General features: G+C 50.2%; 1 pseudogene; it reads right to left on the bottom strand.

Moving 5' to 3' along the window:
* Positions 1 to 678: 678 nt before the first annotated feature.
* On the bottom strand, positions 679 to 5,283 carry LOC105000750 (annotated as a pseudogene).
* Between the last annotated feature and the right edge of the window lie 555 nt (positions 5,284 to 5,838).

Below are 5,838 nucleotides of genomic sequence, written 5' to 3'. Positions count from 1 at the left end.
TGGTTCAAAATAAAAATATTCTGAAAAATCCATGTTCTGAGAAACTTCACTTCTATCTGTGGCCCCATCCACTCTCTCCTCAGTTCCCCTCACCCACCCGGCCCACGTAGCTATTCCAAAGCACTCAGGGGAGTCGTTCCTGTGCTTCTTGATGCAAGTCAAGCACATACAGGTGTATTTAATATTATTTCCCCTAATTTTTTTAATATAAAATATAGTATGCTCCATGTTGATTTATATCTTAACTATTTTTATTTCATGTATCCTGGAGATATTTACTTATCACTGTTGCAGAGTATTCCTTCTTGCACTACATCATTATTTATTAATCCTCATCCTAAACATGAACACCTGGGTTATTTTCAATCTTTTCTATTTTACTTTTGAATTTGATCTTGAGTGGGAGCTTGATTTATGCCAGGCTGCTCTGATCAGGACAAGGTAAATGGGGAGGGGTGGTCAGGACATAGGAGATGAGAAAAGCAAGGATGACCAGGAAAGGGGAAAAAGGTAGAAAAAGGTAGAAAAAATGAGAGAAGCAAGAGAAAGAAGCAAAACAAATGTGGGCAACCACACAAGACAGAAAGGAGACAGAGCAGAAGGGAAGGAAACAGAAAAGAGAGTGAGATGAGTGGAGAAGTACGCGAGCAAGGAGAGAGGAGAGCCAGGAAGAGGACATCAGGGGCCGACAGAGCTCGGTGAGGATACCTCCTGAGAGCAGGGGGGTCAGGAACCCTGGGCTGGTCCTCAGTCCCTACAGAAACCTGGCGAGCCCAGTACACCAGGTCAGACGCGTAAACCAGCAGGTTGATGGCTGTCGGGAGGGCCACAGCCAGTCGCTGGTCCCAGAAGCACATATCATGGTTGAGCCCATTGATGCGGCCCATATCACTGGACCGGTGGGGCTGTCTGCCAAACTGCTCATTGAACTGGTAGAGCGGCCAGAGGACCAGAGCGCTGACATAGAGGAGGACGGAGAGCAGACTGAGCACAAGCTGAAAAATGGGATACAGGCTGGGCAGCCTGCATTGCCATTTGCCCAGGTTCAGCAGGATGGCCAGGGCTGCTGGGATGAAGCAGATGGACTACACGGCCACACAGCACTCCAGGGCCGGCTGGTGCAGGTACAGGGAGGTGTTGATGATGCTGGTGAAGATGAAACCAGCCATAAAGGTCTCCAGCACCTTCAGCAGGCCTGGCATGGTGAGCACACAGCAGGAGGTCTCTTTGAACCCATAGGTGATCCGCATGCAGACTACTTACATGGCATGTAGCAGAGGTGGGACACAGGGGAACGTAGTGGCAGTGATGGCCCGGTCCCGGTGAGGACCATCAGGCAGGAACTGGACAAAGGTGACAGAGTAGATGATGGAGGCCGAGAGACAGAGGAGGGTGGTGTTGCACCAGAAGAAAGGAAAGCAGGACGAGAGCTCACATAAGTCGACTATGGGGATGATGAGGGTCACAATGAAGCAGGTGCACCAGAAGGACATGGACCAGTTACCTGTGGCCCCTCTCCAGATGCCCATGTCGGCCACCAGAGAGAAGGCCACACAGGTGGAGAAGAGCTGTGGCGGGCAGAGGCAGAGACAGCAGCACGTGACCTCCAAGAAGCCCCTGTCTCAAGTGTCACCCCAGTGCCCAAGGGCTGTGCTGGTCTGGCTGGTGGTGGATCGAGTCAGCCTCCTGGAACAGGCTCAGGGCCCTGTGACGGCTGAGGCTCAGGATCTGTGGAGTTGGACCCAATGGTCAGACACTTGGGTAACAACACAGCCGCTCCACAATGGTTCTCCTCGCCCTTGTCAGGAGACTACCTCATTCCAAAATCTCACAGCCATGTTTGGTCTGGCCCCAAGTCATGAATATTTGGGGCCTCTTGTGCTGCATACCATTATCTTTTGGGGTTGTAAGGTAGAATCATCCTTATGTACAATCTCAAATCTTCAAGTCTCTCAAAATTGAAAACAATTTTTTAAAATTTCATTTTTGTAGCAGAATTTGAGCCGATTGTACATGAGACAATTCATGGTCTCACGGTTCTCCGCCTCCCCCTAAAAGAGGACCCAGAAGGCCCTTGCCCCCTCATGTAAGCTTGGTTTGCTCCAGATTAGGGGCACAAACCAGTTTGTACTGGAGGTAGCCCCGAGGATTTGTTTTGTTTTTCTTCATGATATTTTCTGGAAGACATAGTGTAGAATCAGTGTTGTTTCTTCCCTAAGGGTTTGGAAGCTGCAGTGTTTTATTTTCACAAGAAAATCCAGATTTCCTGCTCCTTTAAGAAACCTCAGGAGATCTGGTATCACTGGGCTGTGTTCCTTTGGGGTTGGGGGAGTAGCTGGGGGTGAGATTGGCTATGGCCTCTTTACTGTTTTCCATTTATACCTTTTTGTAGTTTTCTATATTTCTCTTATTCTCCTGTATAATCGACATAAACAGGGCTATGATCATCTCACGTGTGCCTATTTCCCCCTCTTTGGTATGGCCAGGCTTCCTGCCTGCTCACACGAGGGTCCACCCCTTTATCCAGGGAGCATCCGTGTTCTCAACATCTCGTACAGCCTTCAACACATGTCACAAGCTCTGAAACTGTATTTACACACGTGTTTGCAACATGCACACATGCCTGTAGGGAATATCTTCTTTGTTTTCTGTTTTGTAAACATAAGACCGTGCCATGCACACGGCATCTTGCTTTTCCACCACCCCCGGCAGGTGCAGCTGGTCTTCTCCAGGAGCCCTAGTCCTCTCCATACCCTTTACTTATTTGCTTCCCTGCTGGCTTCTGTGGGCATTTGGACTGACCCCCCTTCTCTAGATCAGTGGACCCTCCCCTGTGAGTCTCAGACACTGGGGGACACAGGATATGACAAGGGGTCCTGGGATCCCTGTGACCACCATACTCTAGAGCAGGAGGTTGGCAAGCTTTTCTGGAACTTTAAAAAAATATGACAAATAACATATTTTTCATTTCTGGAAATTCATTTTGTTCTACTAGGGCTACTGCAGCCAATTACCACAAGCCTGATGGCTTAAAACAACAGAAACGGATTCTCTCACAGTTCTGGAGGTCAGCGTTTTGAAACAAGGTGTCAGCAGGGCTGCTCTGTCTCTGATGCCCCAGGGGAGGGTCCCTCCTTGTCTCTTTTGGCTTCTGGAGGTGCCTTGGCCCGTGGCTGTGTTCCTGAACTCAGGCTTGTCTACTCAGTCCTCAAGAAGCCAAACACTGAGAGACGAGTGTCGGGCTTTGTCTGGGACAAGGTGCCGCTCCTCTGCTGTGAACACAATCATCACCCACTTCTGTGCATCAGCCCATGTTGGGCGGAGGGTTAGAAAAAATACGAATGAACGTTTCCATCATTTTTTGTGGATCAACTTGGAGGATGATTTTTCCCAGTTTAGCAGGTCTACGTGGAGAAGAAGTTCGTATGTCCAGTAACAGTCACAGACTTTTCTCCTGCACTGAAACCTCCTGCAGGGAATTGTCTTAGTGGAAATCCACCCCCCTGCCCACCTCCGCCTCCCCGCCCCATGCCATAAGGGACGCACTCTGGCCAAATTGAGTGACCTGTCAGGTCTTAAAGAGAGAGACTACTTCAGAACCCCTTTCTTCTTCAAGCTTTCTTCTTCAGCCAACACACTAGAACTCCTCCTCTTCCAGAGACTGGAGTTGGGGGGAAGGGGAGGGGGATGGTGCAGACCAGGGCAGCCCCTGCCTGGGGCATCACAGGAACCAAAGAGGTCGGGGCTGGATTCAGTTCCCTAAGAAGCTGACCCCTCTTCTCCCTCCCTTGCCTGCAGACTCCTCTGTGAACATGGCAGGCTTTTCACAGTTTACTTTCCTTTTTGCCTTTAATTTGGTGCCCTTGTTGGAAGAATCCTAATTAGGGAGTAACAGGAAGACCTGCGCATGGGGTTCCCTCCCACTTCCGGATGTTGAAAATAGAGCTCTAACTGCAAAATACTGGAATAATTTTGAGATCCATACAGGGACCAACACTCTTCCCAATTGAAAACATACATGGGCAAGGTTGTATTGAAAGTGGAAAACCATTTTTTTCTTGATTACAGGGTGGTACCTCCAGTTTTGCCCATCTGCCAAGATGCGTGCCAGTTGTAGAAGGGATGGATGTAGGTCCCCTCCCCCCACCTTCACGGGCTCATCCAGAACAGATTTAAAACAAACAAGCAATTCTTCCTTGGGAAGAGAGTGGTACAGAGTCACAAACAAGTCATTTCCCACTTCTGCAGGGTCCAAATGGCCCCAGAGTTTCAGAGAGCAAAGAATACACCCAAACAGGTGGGAAGGGGGCTCCTGGGACCCACACCCCTCTACTCACTCAGTCAAGAGCTCCATGCTCCTTCAGAGGCCAGTTTCCTTCTCTTAACAGAAAGAGAAAGCCCCCTGCGAGCAAGGCGTGGGAAGGGTCAGGGCTAGTTCCTGAAACTAGCAAGTTTGGCAGCTGCTGGAAAAGACCTATAGATCTTCGCTAGGAGTAGCTGGCACTCCACCTTATCTTCCCAGTGGCACTCTGCCCCTTGCTCTAGGAAGAAAGGGAGGGGCTGGAGACTTGGGGACCTGACTCCTGCCTGAGCACTCAACATTGTCCCCCAAGTCAGGCCCAGCTGCTTGTTGCTGAAGAAGCCAACAGAGAGCTAAGTCTTGGGTTTAAGCAAAGTAGCTTTATCTTAAGGAAGCCGGCAAGAAGGTGTTTTACTGCCCAGAAGAATCAACTCCCAGCACAGCAAGGCTCAGCCGGGATTTATACAAGGAGGGAAGCAGGAAACGGCTGCAGGCTGCATGCCGGGGTGCGCTATACTTCTATTTTGGGGACACTACATTAACCCCTGGGCCACCTTGCTGGATTGAGAAGGTGAGTGTGGTCCTTACTTTGTTCAGATCAGCACATCAGTTCTAGGTGTCAGTGGTTGTATATTTTCTAGAGAAAAAAAGAATTGAGGCAGAAACAGAGCTTAACTGGCCAAGCAAAACTGAAACCAGAAAACATCAAACTCTGTTTAACTATTCATAAGCCTTTGGTTAGGAAACAAGCAAGGTTACAAACGGGTGCCGCTGACCTGCCTGACCACCATGATCACCATGTGCCCATCCTCAGGCCTGGGCACCAAGCCCATCGTGGGCTTCTTCCTCCACTTGGGGCAGCTGCTCTCCACCTGAGTGCCCTTCTCGCTGGGGGCCAGTGAGGACACTCTGAAAGGGGACGTAATTAACTGGTTCATGTTCATCTGGTGCGTCTGCTTCACCGTGACCCTCAGCATCTTCATAGCGGAGTTTTGTGGCCTCGGTCCCGCCTCCCCTTCTCCTGGGACGGCTTTCTCTGCGCCCATGCCTTTTACTTCTCCATCTCCTGCCTCTCAACGACCATCGTCTTTGGCACCACCTACATCAAGTTCTTGCCTCCAGGCTCCGCCCAAAACAGGGTATCAGGGCCACTGCACTCTCCTTCGTGGCTGCTGTACTCTATGCCACTGAAGCGTTCTGCATCATATCCAGCCTGGAGGCATGGTCTGGTTCAAGCCAGCCTTCCCAGGCCTGCTCAGGAGGCCAGAGAACTATGCTGATTGGATCATCATCACCTTCATCAGCAGCCCCCAGCAGTATCAGCATCAGCCAGCCCTACGTTCGAGGTTGTGTACTTCATGTACTTCTTCCTGGAAGGAGCTGTGAACTTCATAGTGAAAGCGGTTTGATCGAGTCAAAGACAAAAACTCTTTTCCCTACCTGTATCCTGTCTAAGCGGACGGTGCTCTCTGTGCTCCTCTGCCCTAGTGCTCTGGTCCTCTGTCAGCTCCACCAGTTCAACAAGAAGCTGGATGGGC

This window comes from Bison bison, unplaced genomic scaffold (assembly GCF_000754665.1).
Source record: "Bison bison bison isolate TAMUID 2011002044 unplaced genomic scaffold, Bison_UMD1.0 scf7180017854385, whole genome shotgun sequence".
NCBI classification, from domain to species: Eukaryota; Metazoa; Chordata; class Mammalia; order Artiodactyla; family Bovidae; genus Bison; species Bison bison.
The sequence above is the reverse complement of the archived record's forward strand: the minus strand, read 5'-3'. Positions and strand labels throughout refer to the sequence as shown.